General features: G+C 42.9%; 1 protein-coding gene across 1 annotated transcript in view; it reads left to right on the forward strand.

Moving 5' to 3' along the window:
• Positions 1 to 1,181: 1,181 nt before the first annotated feature.
• Positions 1,182 to 16,423, forward strand: part of LOC146855138 (solute carrier organic anion transporter family member 1A2-like) — a 643,199-nt gene continuing 627,957 nt past the window's right edge. The window contains exon 1 of the mRNA XM_085650570.1: positions 1,182 to 1,498. The gene's annotated coding sequence lies outside the window, so the exon portion shown is untranslated. The remainder of the gene's footprint in view (positions 1,499 to 16,423) is intronic.

A 16,423-nucleotide genomic window follows, 5' to 3' on the forward strand; every position in this document is an offset into this window, starting at 1 on the left:
TAGACCTGGAGCAAGGTGCAATTTCAGATCGACCGCAATGGAGCCTGAGTTGGACACACCAAGTGGATTGGTTTCAGTAAAAGTGTAGAAGTCAGAAAGTTTAATAAAGGTTCTAACTCCCTCTGGTCTGGATGAAAAGATTCAAAAGGTCCTACACTTTTTTCTGGTGCTCAAACAACCACAGGAGTGAACTTCTAATGCCTCTAGGACATCTGGGGAGGCACTTAGAAACTCAAAGGGTGTCAGGCAGATTCCCACAACAGGTTTCCGCTCAGGTCTAGTTGTTGCGGAAAAGCTGGGTTCCAGCAAAATGCCTCTTGCAACTTGTTGTATCCATGTAGCCACACAGGAGGGCAGCCAACTGACCCTTGAGGCAACTGCATTGTCCTGGGTCTAAGAGGTGGCAGTACAAGTCTTTCTGGGCTCCTATGAGGTCACGATAGAAGTCAGTGAAATATTCTGTTCCGCTGGTGATTTTGTGTTACATTTTTAATGCAGAGTCCTGGCAAAATTTCGCCAATCACTGCGTGGCAGAAATGTTTCTCACAATTACCCCAGAACAGTAAGTTAGCAGGCTTGAGCGAGACTTGGAGTCCCCTAGTGTGATTTCCAGTCACTGGGTGGACATCCGGAGAGATTTTCCTAACACATGTAGTCTTGACCGTTCGCGGTCAGAAGTATGCCGCTTGAGTAAAAAACGTACACCAGCGTTCTCAAAATCAACTCAAGCAGCTGCCTGGGGGAAAGTTAATGACACAAACTGTGCCATAAGGAGAATACCAAGCACTGATACCAGCCACAGATACATTAATTCCACGTAGTTTCCCACTGTAAGGAGAAAATCCTGTAAGTGGGGTGCACAAACAACCGTGCGATGAAGAGATTTCCCTGGGCATTTTCATAGTCAATATTTTTCAACATTATTCGTAAAGAGTCTTTTTGTATATACCAGTCAAAGCTGTACAACACGGTGCAAGGAATATGAAATGTGCATTCAGCCATCTTTATTGTGCACGTGCCTTTCTGTTTTTGAGGCAAATGTGCACGCCCTAGCGTGTCCTGCAAATAGGGCAACATTTGAACATTTACACCGAAAAGTTTCTCAAGTGTTGTTTTATTTGAGGTTATATCAGGCGCGGAGCCTCGAGGAGTCCAAAGTTCTTCGCCCTGGTAAAGCAAACGGCAGTGTGGGTCATGCGGATAGCACGGTCCATCACCACCTTCCACAGTTATCGTCTCATAAGGACAGCTGCTGCCCTCTGCCACTACGTGTCCGTTCGTCCCCGGAGCTCCGGAGCCAAGTTCACCTCCCATTCAGACGCTGCTCTTATTTTTCGTTCTCTTCTAAATGACGTTTCATTGTTTCATGTGAATGGGAGACGTGCAGGTCATGCAGCCGACTGTCTTCTCTCTCGCAGCGACACGATCCTCCGCTCTACTGTTTTTGCTGCGTAGCCAGGGTTGCTGAGAAGGTGCCAAACCAAACATCTTCATTCAGGTGAGGGCTTACTTTTAATTTCTCTCATCCATTCCCCCCAACTCGAACGTTTCCTACTCTTCTGCACAGTTCCAGATTTCCCTGTCACCCAGGGAATACAGCGACTCTTTTGTTATACTCTTTGCAGGGTCTTCTCAAGGCCAGGCTTGATGTCGCTCTTCTGCGTATGTTTTTTTTGCACAAGTCTGCCACGTGTGCTGCGGCAACAGACTGACGTTTGGATCTGGTGGCGGTTTTTGAGGAGTTCTATTAAGTCCACGGAAGTTTCACGCCACTTTGATGTTGAAACTAATTAAGTCACGTTTGGGGGAACCATCATTAGACCACAGCATGATTTGCTAATTGTCCGAAGGGCAGATTCCAGCGACGCGCACTTGTACTGAATTTCCTGTCATCTTCACCTCATATTAATTTGTGACTATATCATCGACATATGCAGAGGAGCAGAAGGGAACTATTAGCTCAGCGGCAGAGGGGCTTGGAGCTGTTTGGGGTTGACACCCCCCTAAATTAATATATTCTTGGCTTGGTAGATGCAAAATACATTTTGGTATTTACGAAATCACGCAAATTTCAATTTGTGTGGCTTTGCAAGAAAAAATATCACAGCACAACACGTTTCGCTGCCTTGCGTTACTTTGCATCAGGTAGGTGTTCCAATGGTGGTCCATGGGCGTCTTGTTCATTCACCCATGGATTTTGATGCAAACCCATATTTACAACAGTGATGCATGGGCATTCCTGTTCATTCACCCATGGATTTTGATGCAAACCCATATGTACAAAGAGTTGTAGACATGGGTTTGCACCAAAATGGCGATCCTGCCTGAGGCTGGCATAACAGGGAGCAATATCTTTATTTCTCCTCATTATTTCCTCTATGCACTAGTGTTGCATTCTGCAGCACAAATGCCAATAGGAAAAGCCTCCAAGGACAGTTTTTTTTTCAGGAGGGTACCCTTTCCTGCAAAAAGATTATCCTAATCATAACACAAACACTCTTGCACTGTGGTACAAGAGTGCCTGTGTTGGTGCCAGGCAGCTGAAAGTGCACCAATGCATGGAAAGAGCAGAACTGCACCATTTCTGTGAAGATATGGTGCAGGTCTCCTTTCTCAAGGTGATGTAATGCAGTGCAGCAACTTTGCTACCGTGCTTCATTACACCATTTCTTCCTAAAAGGTTTCTTCCTGAACAGTTTACCAAAAAGTTGAAACATGCCCCCGTCGAAGTACTCCTTAAATGGATGCAAATGTACTACTTTTTTAGAACTCCCAAACATCGCAGTAGGCGGCTTGGAAAGCTATGCCAGTCTCAGGTTTCCCGGCATATCACTGGCAATAAAACACACAAAAGGTGATAGAACGCTTGCTAGCAAATAGTCAAACCACTGGCAATCCCTCCAGGTAGCACTCAAACCCATAGTTTTTCACCTCTGTGCCACTCTAGTCAGAGGGCCTGATTAAGGATTTTTCAGATGGAGTAAAGATAGACAGGATGGCAAAATACTTAACTACTTTTATCCCCTTGCCAGATTTAGAGATTTTTAACTATCCAGCAGATATCTCCATTCCTTAGCAGGAACTGCCATCATGGCCATTCCTGTCAATGTAGGAAAAGTGCAACAGACGACCTCATCAAACTTAATGGTTGGTGGTCACACTTTTCCAAAGTCATAAAGAGGGAGTTTGTTTTGAAAAATATGAAAAATAGAAAACTAATGACCACCACTCTAGTTTTCTCTCATGGTGTGGGAGTCATTTTTCTTATTCACTGTTCATTCCTCCAGGATATACCTGGTGGTGATGGACAGTAAAATTAAAAAGCCATCCGGCCATCCATTCTAAATAGAGTGATGGTCGATTGGCTTACCTTTGATAACATCTACTTTGTCGGGCCTTTGGAGTACGTTTTACACTGACAGAGTAAAACATGCTCTCTGCCCGACTCAGAATCAGGTGGGCGGACCTTGAGTCTGTGGGCAGGTTACTCTATCGCCATTGCAAAAGAGAACCTGTCTGCCTAACTCTAAATCAGCCATTGAGGCCCAACTGATGCACATCAGTACTGACCCTGCATCTCATGGGAACAGTCCATCCCGGACCTTGGTCAGCTCACACATTCACCCTGTGGCCAACTGCTTTTTTAGTTGGGAAATCTAAAAATCACACTGACTAAGCCAAGCCCTCTATGAGATCCTTTCATGAACATTTGGTGTGTTTTTTTGCATCCACTATTTCCGAACTGTGTAAGTTGGTCATTGAGCTGGAGGCATCACATCTGGGAAACACAGATCAACATCAACTGATTCTTGGACCGTGTCATAAACCCCATAGATGTGCAGACCAGAGTGGTGAATCTATTTTTGTTCAGTACAGTGTGTGGATTAATTTGATAGTTCAGGATCACAAAGTTCTGGTAGTCACTTTGGTTCCTATTCGAAATTTGCATTTTGTAATATGTACAATAGAACTACAGTAGTACTACTCACATACTACAAAATGTTATTCCTACTTCTACACATGGCAACCCCTGAATTTTATTCTGTTAGAAGACCTCCTTCCATGTTGAGGGAGCTCTACAAGTGGAGTTATATTTTGTTGTAGTAAATGTGAGAGAACCAAGGGGGGAGTGGATGGAAAAAGGGGAATATATTTCCAATATTTACCAGTACATTGGAGGGGTTTATGGAGGAGTAAGGTGGAACATGCTAATACAAGTGCCCACCCACAAAAGAGTTAGACTATTGCTATTCACAAACTACAATTCTAAAGACACTACATTCCAAAATCTAAAAGGTTCCAAGACAGTAGTAAATGTACTCCTGGTCAGCCTTGGTCTAAGTTTAGCACATCAAAGGTGCTACAGCTCCTTACCATACTAACTGTTTAACTGTTAGATTAAATTAACAATTACATGTTTTGTAATTTTAAACAGTTATAATTAACTTCATAGTTAATACAAAAACACAACTGTAACTTAAAATTACTAAATATTAATTTAGTATAAAAATGTTAGTGAGGGTGTCTTTTACATTGTGTTTCCAAAATAATATTTATGAATGAAGTGATTATATTGTAATTATGTAAATATGCACTCAGAAATAATGAATAGCAAAAAAGTGTAGATTTAGGAAGAGTAAAGTCACACATAATTAAATCTACATGCATACATTTACTGTGAATAGGACAGTTCATGTTTCCAAGCTCTAACGTCCGACACACATTTATTACATGGTACCCTTTGTTCACTAGTAAATTAACTAAACTTATTTCAAGAGATTTTTTTTAATTAAACGAAGTGCTAGAACAATTATTCGAGGAGGGTCCATAACCCTAACCGATTGTCACAAATGGATTAGGATTGCAAATCAAACTCCTTCTTAAAGATGCAGCATCCCCTAGGGTGTTTAAAATTAGGACCCTTATTCTGATGTTGATGGGCCGCCACTGACAGGCCATCGTGGGGGGCCAACCGATATCCACAGAAACCGTCAAACCACTAGATTATGATACGGCGGTTGAAGACATCAGGCGGAGGGGCCAACTGCTGCTTTTTTTAACGGGATCAAGTAGCCCGTCAGGGCAGCAGTGGGACCGGAATCCCTACAATTGGGTGGATGCCTACTCAGGTACCGCCGTAGGGAATATGATGTCCATTTCCCTCGGCCAGTACATGGCAGTCTGACCTAGCAGGGCCCATGTTCTTCCTGGGCTTCCAAAATAGGACCTTGGGGGCACATAACGTGCCCCCCAAACATCCATGCACTGTGTGGCAGGCACCGCATGGTGCCTGGCACCATGGATGTTTAAACATATGCCTTTTTCAATTGCAGCTTGTGCTGCAGCCCTTTTCTCGGCCGTAGCACAAGCTGCAATTGAAAAAGGCAAATTTCCGACCACTGTGCTGGCAGTCACATTGGAACACGAGGGTAGAACCACTGACTACCAGTCAGGCAGTTCCATTTCCACTGCAAGCATCCAAGAGACATTGTGATGAGCCGCTATGTTTTCTTTGTACCCTGTATGAACAACGTAAAACAAACATAATGAGTTTTAGGTAGTTTGAACCCAATTTGTTCCATCAAACTTTATAATTAAGAATCAATCTGACTTGTGTGTACTTTACAGACTGCTGGGCTATTTGGAAATACGTTAAAGGAATTAAGACTCATTCTGTGATTCTTGCATGCTGCTGGGCTATTTGGAAACCATTGAAACTTTGTAAAGTAAACAAATATTTTTATATATTTAATGTGTTAGAAAATTCTTGACCTTTTCCAAACGTTTTGCACACACTATAGTATCACAGAGAAGGTGTCACAAGGTCTAAGTTGAAAAATTCAGAGACAGGAGAAATAAATAACATTTTGTTTTAAAATAGCAGCAGTTTGTCAAAAACTGACTAATGTTTGACATTATGTGATAAGATAACCTTAAGGTTCAGATGGAGAAAGAGCAATAAAGATGTTTCATCCAGCAGCATTAGCAGTGCTTTTAAACAGCACTGCTAATGCTTCTGGATTTAACATCTATATTGCTCTTTCTCCGTGTGAGCTTTAAGATTTATCTGGGGTACTGCAGGAGCTCCTATACCATGGTAATTAAGGCCTGCATTACAATCATGGTCGGGCGGACCACAAGCCACAATAGCGGTAGTCAGAAGACTGCCGACAAGCATGCGGGAGATCTGACCACCTCATTCCGATGTGACCACTGCACCAGCAATCGGAAACTCATTAGAACTTCAGTAGGGACATGCTGCAGCTGTGTGGCACACGGTGCACGAAGGTGAGAAGGGACACTACATGTGACCCCAGAGTAGTCACTTTTCAATGGCCCACAAAAGATGGGGGCTCTGTTTGACGCTCCAAATATCCCTTTCCAACAACATTTTCATGGCAATGTTCCCGCCATGAAATTGCTGTTGGAAATGGATATTTTAATCCCAATAGTGGTGTCTGCCTTGGCACCGTCGCCATGCTGGGAAAAGGCTCCGACGGCCACTCCGTCGAGCTCTCCGATCCTGGTGGAGGTGGCGGCCTGTCGTCTGACAGCTGTGGTTCCGACCACCAGCATCATAATGTGGCGGTCAGACCGAAAGGATGTTGTTGGTCGGACTGCCATCGACGGCCTATAGGTTTTCTGACTGCTCGACATCATAATGAGGGCATAAGTTAAATTCCATTTTACTGCAATGCCTTGCCTAATGACCTCTGGTCTTTTGTTTAATGGTTTCATGTTCTGTAACTTGAACCAAAACCGGTAATTATTACAGACTGTATTAACGGACCAAACTCTCATTCATAAACTGGTTGATTTTGACAAAATAATCATTAGGAAATAAACATCACAAATCTACAGTCTTTCGCAGCATCATTCGGTTCATCTCTGTATTGCTTTTTATTTTACAAATTCATTCATGTCCCCCTACTGTTCTATATTAACGACAACATTATATTGTTTCTTTTTCTATCATCAAGAATATCACAATAAATTGAAAAAAACAGTAAAATCTGGCCCACTGGTATTATGCAGCAAAGGAGGCCCAAAATATGTTTTATGGGTTACTGCACTATGCAAAATCAATCAATCAATCAATCAATCAATCAATCAATCGGGGGTTTATAGAGCGCGCTACTCACCCGTGAGGGTCTCAAGTCGCTGGGGTGGGAGCAGCTCTGGATCAGTCGAAGAGCCAGGTCTTGAGGTTCTTCCTGAACGTGTGCAGTGTCGTGGAGTGTCTGATGTTCACAGGGAGCTTGTTCCAGGTCTTGGTAGCGATATAAGAGAAGGCTCTCCCGCCTACTCTGTTTCTGTGGATGCGGGGGAGCTCTGCCAGCACGAGGTCGGCGCAGCGGAGGTTTCTCTTGGGTACGTGGAAGGATAATCTATCATTGAGGTATTTGGCTCCGGAGTTGTTGAGGGATTTGTAGGCGTGAGTGAGGAGTTTGAAGGTGATCCCCTTCTCAACGGGGAGCCAGTGGAGACCTCGTAGGTGTTGGGTCATGTGTTCGTGGTGCAGTGTCCCGAGGACGAGTCTGGCTGTGGCCAAATAAGGCAGCATGTGAACAAAAGGCACATGTAATAGCACATTCTGTAGCATTAATATTTACTTATTTAGAGAGTTTTTATTACAAAAGGAAAAACCTGATGCTGTAAAAAAGGCAGCAATAGCTTATGATATGTGCAGTTACATTTCAAAATGATAATCCGCAACAGTTAAGTTTTGCACAAAAGTATAGTGTAAAAAAAACTCCTATAGAGGGCAACTGGGCCACTGGACAAGCAGGTGCCACTGTCCCATACCATGGTGGTTGATGCCTTTCCCTCCTGATGTCCCAGGACCAAGCCTACTATGGGCTCTGAGCAACTAGGCCAAGTACCCCTTCCGCACCTGACTCCCAGTAGTGGCGCATGTTGAGCAGTCCAAGTCTTCTCAGAAGAAGGTAGGTGTAGGCCAAACAGGCTCACAACTCAAAATTAATCCAGCAAAAGCCAATCAATGATTGTCCAGTCCAATACTTGCTTTTATGAAAAAAAGTTGTCTTCATCTACTAATACAAAGTACAATACAGCACACTAGAAGCAATACACTCAGGGCCCGATTCTGATGTTGGACGGACCGGAGTCCATCTAACATCGGTCAGGAACTGGAACCGACCAACCTCCTTTCGTCGGTTACATACCTGCAAGTAGTATGCGACCAAACCCTGTTCGGCAGACACACTAGAAGTATCCGGGGAAGTTCTCTAGTCCCACCTCCCCTTTTTAGGGATCATGGTTGATCCCCATTTATGTATGGTGTTAGACCTGTCAGACTTAATGTGGTCTTCCCCAAAACCTTTTGCCTTCGCCCTCTTATTTTGCTGAATTCATTTTTGTTGTCTTTAGGATTCTGTGCACTTTACCACTGCTAACCAGTGCTGAAGTGCCTGTGCCCATTCCCTAAAACATGGTAAAATTAGCTCATAACTAATTGGCATATTTCATTTACTTATAAGTCCCTAGTAAAGTGGTGTACCATTTACCCAGGATCTGTAAATAAACTGCTACTGGTTCCTTTTAGAGGAGGGTCAAGACAGATTTGCATATAACTGGGTCCAAACTGCGGTAGCATGGTGTGCAAAAATAGCAATGGATTGAGATGTGAATCTGATTAATTACCAGTGGCTGAGATTAATTCAAGCATTCCATCCATCACTGTTTTGTATGCTTACTGGCAGGCCTGCAGCACTTATTGTGCCACCCACTTAAGTAGCTCTTTAAAACATGTCCCTGGTCTGCCTTTGCAGCATAAATGCAGTTTTTAAACTGCCAATTCGACCTGGCAAACTAAACCCCTTGCCAAGTCCTAAACTCCCCTTTTATTTCATGTAAGTAACCCATAAAGAAGTCCCTAGGCAGCCCATATGATGGGGTGCATTTTTATTAAAAGGTGGGGCATGTACTTTTACATTTTACATATCCTGGTAATGAAAAACACCTACATTAGCTTTTCACTACTGTGACACCTACCTCTCCCACAGGATAACATTGGTTTACCTTATTACATTTAATAAGTGATAACATATGATTGGGAGTAAGGAAGATCTTCATGTTTGTGGTCTGAGAAATAGTAATTTAAAATCCTCTTTAATGGTAAAGTAGGATTTTAAGTCAGAGGTTTTAAAAATGACACTATTTGGAAGTAAACATTTTTTTGACCTATTTAGTGCCTGCAGGCTCTTTCTGAGTCACTGGGGGTAGTTGCCAGTTGGACTATGTTTATTCCTCCTAGACAGCCACATAATGGAGACATTTGGGTACCTGGATGGGTAAGTGGAGCTGGGCACAGCCTCACTTGCAAATCATTGGGCTGTGACCTGCCTTCATAGAAAGGACTTCACAAAACTTAATTTGTCTGTGGTAGGGCTAGAGCCAGGACAAGGGATGCGTGAAATTTCAACCACTTCAAAGAAAGATGTCTAGAAACCTCTCCTACTTCAAAGAAGGCACCAAGTAAAAAAATAAGACCATTAAACCTACTATTCATTTCACTTTCTGGACCTGCAGAAGGACTCTGAGAGGTGGGCCTGCAGCTGTGGCTTGCTGTGTACTTCAGAAGACTGCTTTGCTGCACCTGGAATGACTTCTGCTACCCGAAGCCTACATTGAGCCCTCGGAGGCCTGCCCTATTCCACTTCTTGATACCAGGACTATTCAAGTGACTCCAAGAGTTAGTTGGCTGGTCTCCTGGAGTGTTTCCAAATCTAACTGCCCCAAAAACAATCAATGGGATTGACTAGAGAATCACACCTGAGCTTTTATTACTAATAGGGTGCACTGTCCTTGTTTTGGACAGGGACAATGCACTCTATTATAATGACTGCATTGCCCCCAGGACTGCCATAAATTCAGTAAAATACAGAGCAGCAGCTTCAAAGTTACTTTGTGTTTCACAGTGTAGGCGGCAACCCATCTGCACTTTAAAGAGGGGTTAGAAATTCCCCTGCAGACAGGTGCAGTGTGTGACTGCACCTGTCTCAAGGGGGTCCATGTGACTCACTGTCCACCCACCAGAGGGCTGCTTTAGGGAATCATACTGTCAGTGAACCTCCTAAAAGCATGTTTGCTTGTGCTCCGATGTCCATGTAATGATCCCCTCATGTGCCCTCTGTGTAGTAGGCCTGGTGTGTACGGCTCATGTTACGGTCCCCCTGTGATGTCGCATGGTGCGCAATGATTCCATGCCGGAGTTTCCCCTCTCCCCTTGATTCCACTAGGCCCGAGCTTGCAAGCCTTCACTGAACACGTGAACCAATGGCTTGCCTTGCTCCCGCTGTTGCTGGGTTCTTAGAGGTTTTTTTCCCTTGTGCATGTTTACACAAATTGAAACATTCATTTTGTGTTTAGTATTCCATCCGCTAGTTTGCACCTGATCTTTCTGAAAAGTTAAGCCAGTGTACTAACACATATTTCCTTCAGAAGTCTTGGAGACCCATCCAGATTGCCACAAGTAATCTCACTGTGTCCATTGGACTTGGAGCCTGTATATAAACAACACCCTAACCTGAGCTACTTGCTTGGCCGACAACCCTGCGGAACAAGCTTCTTCCCTTCCACCCACCTCAAGAATCTAATGGACCTGGACAACGTTCTTCTCTGGTGCGGTTCAAGATTCTCCGGTGATTCCCTTAGAGTAAAATTACGAGGTGGGTGGTCCGAGGACCACCAGACTCACGGGGCATGGCAGTGACAGTCCAGACACTCCCGCATCGGTGCTCCGACCGCCCTATTACAACTAAGGCAGTCAGAGAGCCTCAGCTGCCAGGGAACCATCGCGTGTTGGTGTAGCGGCAGCAATATGCTTTGCAGGACTGCCACAGTCCTGCTAGGCACAGTTTTCCTGGTGGTTCCGCCTCCATGAAAGCTGTGGCAGAGAGGAAACAAAGGGGGCTCTACAGGGCCCCCTGTTGCCTCAGGGGGTGCATGCCGGAGGGTACAACATGTGCCACCCTGTGTGCATGCACCTCAGTACCTGTGCGACATGGACTTTATAGTCTATGCCGCGCAGGAACTTTTTTGGGCCTTCCCAGAGGCAGGGAACAAAGTCAAGGTGCTTAACAGGTCGTGGCGTTCCCTGCATGAGATCGTGCCAGGAAGCGGACTCGCCAACAGGGAAACACGTTGACCCCTGTCTCTCCTCCACAAAAGACCGCCTGATACGTGGTCTCGCCAACGGAGGAGATGTGAGCGTGGATGTTCAGGAACAATACAAAGGTCTACAGGTGGTGCAAAGCACCCTTACCCCCTTGGGGTCGGGCAGGCTGGTAGCAGAAACAACAACAATCCATTTGCAGACAGGATTAATACCTGGGTCCGTTATATCGACGACGTGTTTATGATTTGGCATGGAGATGAAGACCAACTACAGCCCTTTGTTGATTGGCTTAACCACAGAACAGCTGATATCAAATTCAGTGCAAATCATTCAAGATCTAAAATGCCATTTTTGGACGTCGAAGTCTATGCTACAGATGGGAAATTGGCCACAACACTTTTCAAAAAGAAAACAGATAGGAACAAAGCCTTACACTTCACAAGCAGTCATCCAAGAAGCCTCAGAGAGAATTTGCCCTACGGGCAATTCTTGCGCATAAGAAGACATTGCTCTTTCAAAGATGAATATTTTGCCCATGCTGAGACTCTTAAGAACAACCTCCTAGTTCGAGGATATCCCAAAAAACTTTTGAAAAAAGCAATCAAGCGAGCATGGTGGACCCCACGTGATTCATTACTTCAAAGAAAAGACAAAACAAAAACAGACAGAATTGTCTGCGTATCTACTTTTTGCCCTTCTTCTAATTGGTTCAAAAAGACTATAAATCAAAACTGGCATTTAGTGAAGAATCTAGATCCAACACTTCAGGAGATCCCTCTCTTTGCTTTTAAAAAAGATCAAAGTATTGCCAACCAGCTAGTCCGAGCCGCCCTTCCTAAACCTCAAAACATGACGATGAGAAGTTTTCTAAATTTGCCACCTATACAAGGACATCACAAATGTGGCTCTTGTATCAGTTGTGAATCTACCATGGAAGGTGTTCTTTTCACACATAAAGGAACCTATTGGAAACATGATAAATTTTCAAACTGCAAATCCAAGTATGTTGTGTATGGAATAGTCTGCCCATGCAACAAGCTATATATTGGGAAAACCAATCAAGAAATCAGACTAAGAATTCAACAGCATAAGTCTAGAGTACGAAAAAATGTCCAGAACGCACCATTAGTCAACCATTGGTTGGCCCATAGTCACACAGAAAAGGACATTAAATGGACTGTAATTTCTAAAGTAGAACAAGACATGAGGGGAGGCGACCTAGATTCCAAACTACTAAGACGGGAAGCAATGCTTATTGTCAAATTCAATACATCTCTTGATGGACTGAACGAACTATCTGAAATTTACAACTTGTGAACACCTGCCAAGGCCAGTCTGAATTGATTTTACACCCTTACGAGCACCTGTCAGTTTAAAAAGCGGCTGATTCACACAAGCTTCCGCATTCCATCCTCAGCAGAGGTTTACCAAAGGATTCGCTAAAGAAAGTGGTTACGTATTTCCAACGAAGGTCGTCTATGCAGCCTCCACTTCGGGAAGAAAAGTCTACATGTATTAAAAAGGTTCCCAAACTCTAGACATAAAGCACTAGAATCTGCTTCTTGATAAAGAAAAACTATGAGCTGTACATGTATCGGATCGAGTTTAACTTCAAGATAAAAATGCCTATTATCCTTGAAATCCAGCAATAATACATTGTGAAAACCATATTCCTACTCAGGACACATCATTGTCCGCAACAAATATCAGCATTTCAATAAAGTTTGTTTTTACACACGCCTGCTAGCGTAATGGAAATCTACATTTCCCAGAGGCAGCGTAATGTGAAACTACATTTCCCAGAGGCACTAGAATAAACCGCGAGATTTAAACATCGTCAATGAAGCCGAATACCAGGAAGACGCCGACGCTTCCAGGGCAGTGAGCAATACAACACTTCGGACATCATTATCCAAAGGTAAGAGACCTGTGTGCCTGCAAAAGGAGAGTGATAGCATTGATGCACATGCATCCATCCGTGGGAGCACTTTTTTGACATGGCCACCAATTTTTTCCATACAGAAAGAACCTAAAGTCAAATGAATAAAAATACCGGCCACTCCCATCTCGACAGACGAAACGCTACGTTCTAAGGTATGCCTTGTACAAACTCAGTCCCTCACACTTGAAAAGCAGCGCAATTAAGTTTTTTCTGACACTAAAACAGCGCTTTTCTCACACTTTAGAACCCTCCTATTCTTTGCCCACAGTCGGGTCCACGAACTACCAAGACACCACAAGTAAGACGTTACTACTGAATACTGACAGTTTTGCTTGGTGGGTTAAACTGAAAATGACTGGAAAATAAGGTTGCTAGCTGAGTGTCTATGTTGTTATCTTTCAGGTCTATTTTGGAAATACTTTCATTTTTGGTTGTGTCTGCATTCTTGCAGGTAAGAAATATACGTAGAGGCTAGAATACGCTGACATCCATTGGCTAGGGTCGTTTAGTTAATTCACTTTCTTGTTTGATTTCAGCCTACCATTGGTCCTGATGAGGATCTCTCCAAGAAAAGAGATCTGAAACGCGTCGACCTTACTTTTTGAGGCCAATCATTTTACTCAGAATCAACTAGTGTCTCTCTTTTTTCAATTGTGTATAAATTCTTCTGATGGCCCTCTTAATGTATTATGAATCAATATTGTTTGTTTAGATATGATTTGTATGAATGGGTATGAATGATGTTGTTTCAATGTTTGTTGTAAATAGAAAGTGTCTTTTTTTTGTGTCTTTCTAAAAAAAGTTAAATTTGCACACCAAAACAATTGATGTATAGCACTTTAAGATGAGTTTTAGGTTTGTGGTTTAATGTAGTACTATGTGATTTTCATGATCTCAATTTATTTGTGATTAAATCTGACAATAAAAGTCATCAGTGTTAATGTTTCAATCATTACACTATGAATCTAACACGTGTTAAATAATGGACAGCACTGGCAGCTCCTTAGGTTTTTGTTATTATTAGGCTAGGCCTTGCTGCCGATACAGCCAAGACCCGAGATTGTTTTTTCAGTATATCCTAAAGTGGCATTTACAAAAGTGTAATTTACAATTCGACATTAGCATACCAGGTGATTTTTCATTACAATTCCAAGGACACCAAACATGAACTACTATCTCGATCCCATTTAGAAATGATAGCTTATTACATGTAATTAGGTAACACCAATGTTATCCAATGGGAGAAGTAGGGCTTGCAGTAGTGAAAAACAAATGTAAACATTGTATGTAAAACTTAAAATTACAAGTCAACATTTTTTAAATACACTGCAACCTGCCTTTGAGGCTATCCAGGGCCTACCCTCGGGGTTACCTAGGTATTGAAAAGGAAGACTTGAGCCCGGAAATTACAGTTGAAAAACTGCACAAACATGCTTCAATGTCAGGCCTGAGACATGTTTAAAGGACTACTTAAGTGGGTGGCACAATCAGTGCTGCAGGCCCACTAGTAGCATTTAATTTACAGGCCATGGGCACGTGTGTACCAGTTTACTAGGGACTTATAAGTACATTAAATATGCCAGTTGGGGATAAGCCAATGTTACGTGTTTTAAGGAGTGAGAATATGGACTTTAATACTGGTCAGCAGTGGTAACGTGTGCAGAGTCCCAATGCTAGCTAAATTAGATCAGCAAAAATAGAGGGGGAAGGCAAACGCTTCGGAGCAAGACCACCCTAAAGCTGTTATATGTAAAAGAATGGAATATATGAATTAAACTTGCTAGAATATTTCTGATTTATTTCTTTTGACAAGCTCTGGAAATTGCATGTTACCAGCTTAATGCCCGTTTAATGTCAGTATGATTGTCATTTGTTTTATTTAGTATGATTACTCATTGGGTTTAAAGATTTTTTTTCATGGCCTCTCCCTTTGAGACTGAAATATAGACATTCATCCACATGTATCTAAGGATATATCAGCTAGAATCTCCAAATGCATAGGGGGAAGGTAAGGTAATACTAGGAAGCATGCTATAAAACTAAAACAGGTAAAAACAAAGAAGCAAAACCCTTGGCCAAATCCTGGCTTTCTAAAGCAAGATTATCTATGCTATGAATAGAAACTAAAGGCACTCCTTACTCAGACACTTAATATGTGTAGTGCAGACAAGGTGATACTTTTTACAGCAACTAACACCTTATATTATATTTTGTGATTCCTAAATCTGTATAACCGTATGTAAAATCTTATACACTTCTTACACCACATAATATAATTGTACTCATTCAACTTAAGTAATCTCATAAATGAAATGGTGAAAAATAAATACATAATTTAAATACTATCTTTTACCACCACAACCTTTAATATTTACGTGTATTTTATAACTGAGGCCTATTGCATCCCTGATAGATGCTATAGGGCACCCGACATTTTTCATAAATCCTATGCCTCTCTTTTTTTTTCTTACCTACTCCAACCCAGCCGTTTACACAATTTATCCTTCCCTTATTACTGATTCCACTTTCTGGTATTTTGTTTATCAATTGACAGGCATGCTTTTCAGAATTCGGGAAAGGCAGTCTTTCAGCAGCCATTGCCATGTTCCTTAAAAGATCAACCAATGTTGTCCAATTGATGGAGTTTGGGAGGTGAGGCAGGCCATTCCCAAAATAAGGGCCTGATTATGATGCAGGTCAGACCAACTTCTGTGGTCCTGTCAGAGGCGGTTTGTCTCCTCGGAAGTGGTCAGTCCAACCATCGGATTACAATGCATGCATCCTGCACTCTGACCGACCACTGAAAGACCACCAATTTCGACAGCCTTTCTCCGACCAACAAGATGGTGGTTGGAGAGAAACAGCATCCAAAGGGCAGTACAGGGATCTCTGACAACTGTCCAGATTACGATGCAGGTTTCCGACGACCTGACCGTGGTGGTCTGACCGACTGCCTCAAGTTGTCAGAAAAGATGGATTTGGGGTGTATACTCACGCAAATCTGCTTCTCTCCAGCAGTCTCTGCTGCAGATCCCTTCCTCCAGGTCCCCCCTACACCTGAGCAGCTGCATCCCATTGACTAAAATCATGTGGGACCATAATCCAGGTAAGTTCTCATGTGGTATGTATCCTCATTGCCTAGACTGTACACATTCCGCCACACTCCAGCAATGGGTACATGGTGCAAAAGGCTTATCCACACATACGTCAAGCATGTTTGTACAATTCACATGTTTTCTGTGATTTTGTATGCATTTGCAGCAACATATTTGGGTATATGTGCTCCTATGTAAATGCGAACGCCAAGGTAGTAGCGGTTGCATCGTAATACGACGGTGGGA

The sequence above is a fragment of the Triturus cristatus genome, chromosome 4_1 (genome assembly GCF_964204655.1).
Source record: "Triturus cristatus chromosome 4_1, aTriCri1.1, whole genome shotgun sequence".
In the NCBI taxonomy this organism is placed as follows: domain Eukaryota; kingdom Metazoa; phylum Chordata; class Amphibia; order Caudata; family Salamandridae; genus Triturus; species Triturus cristatus.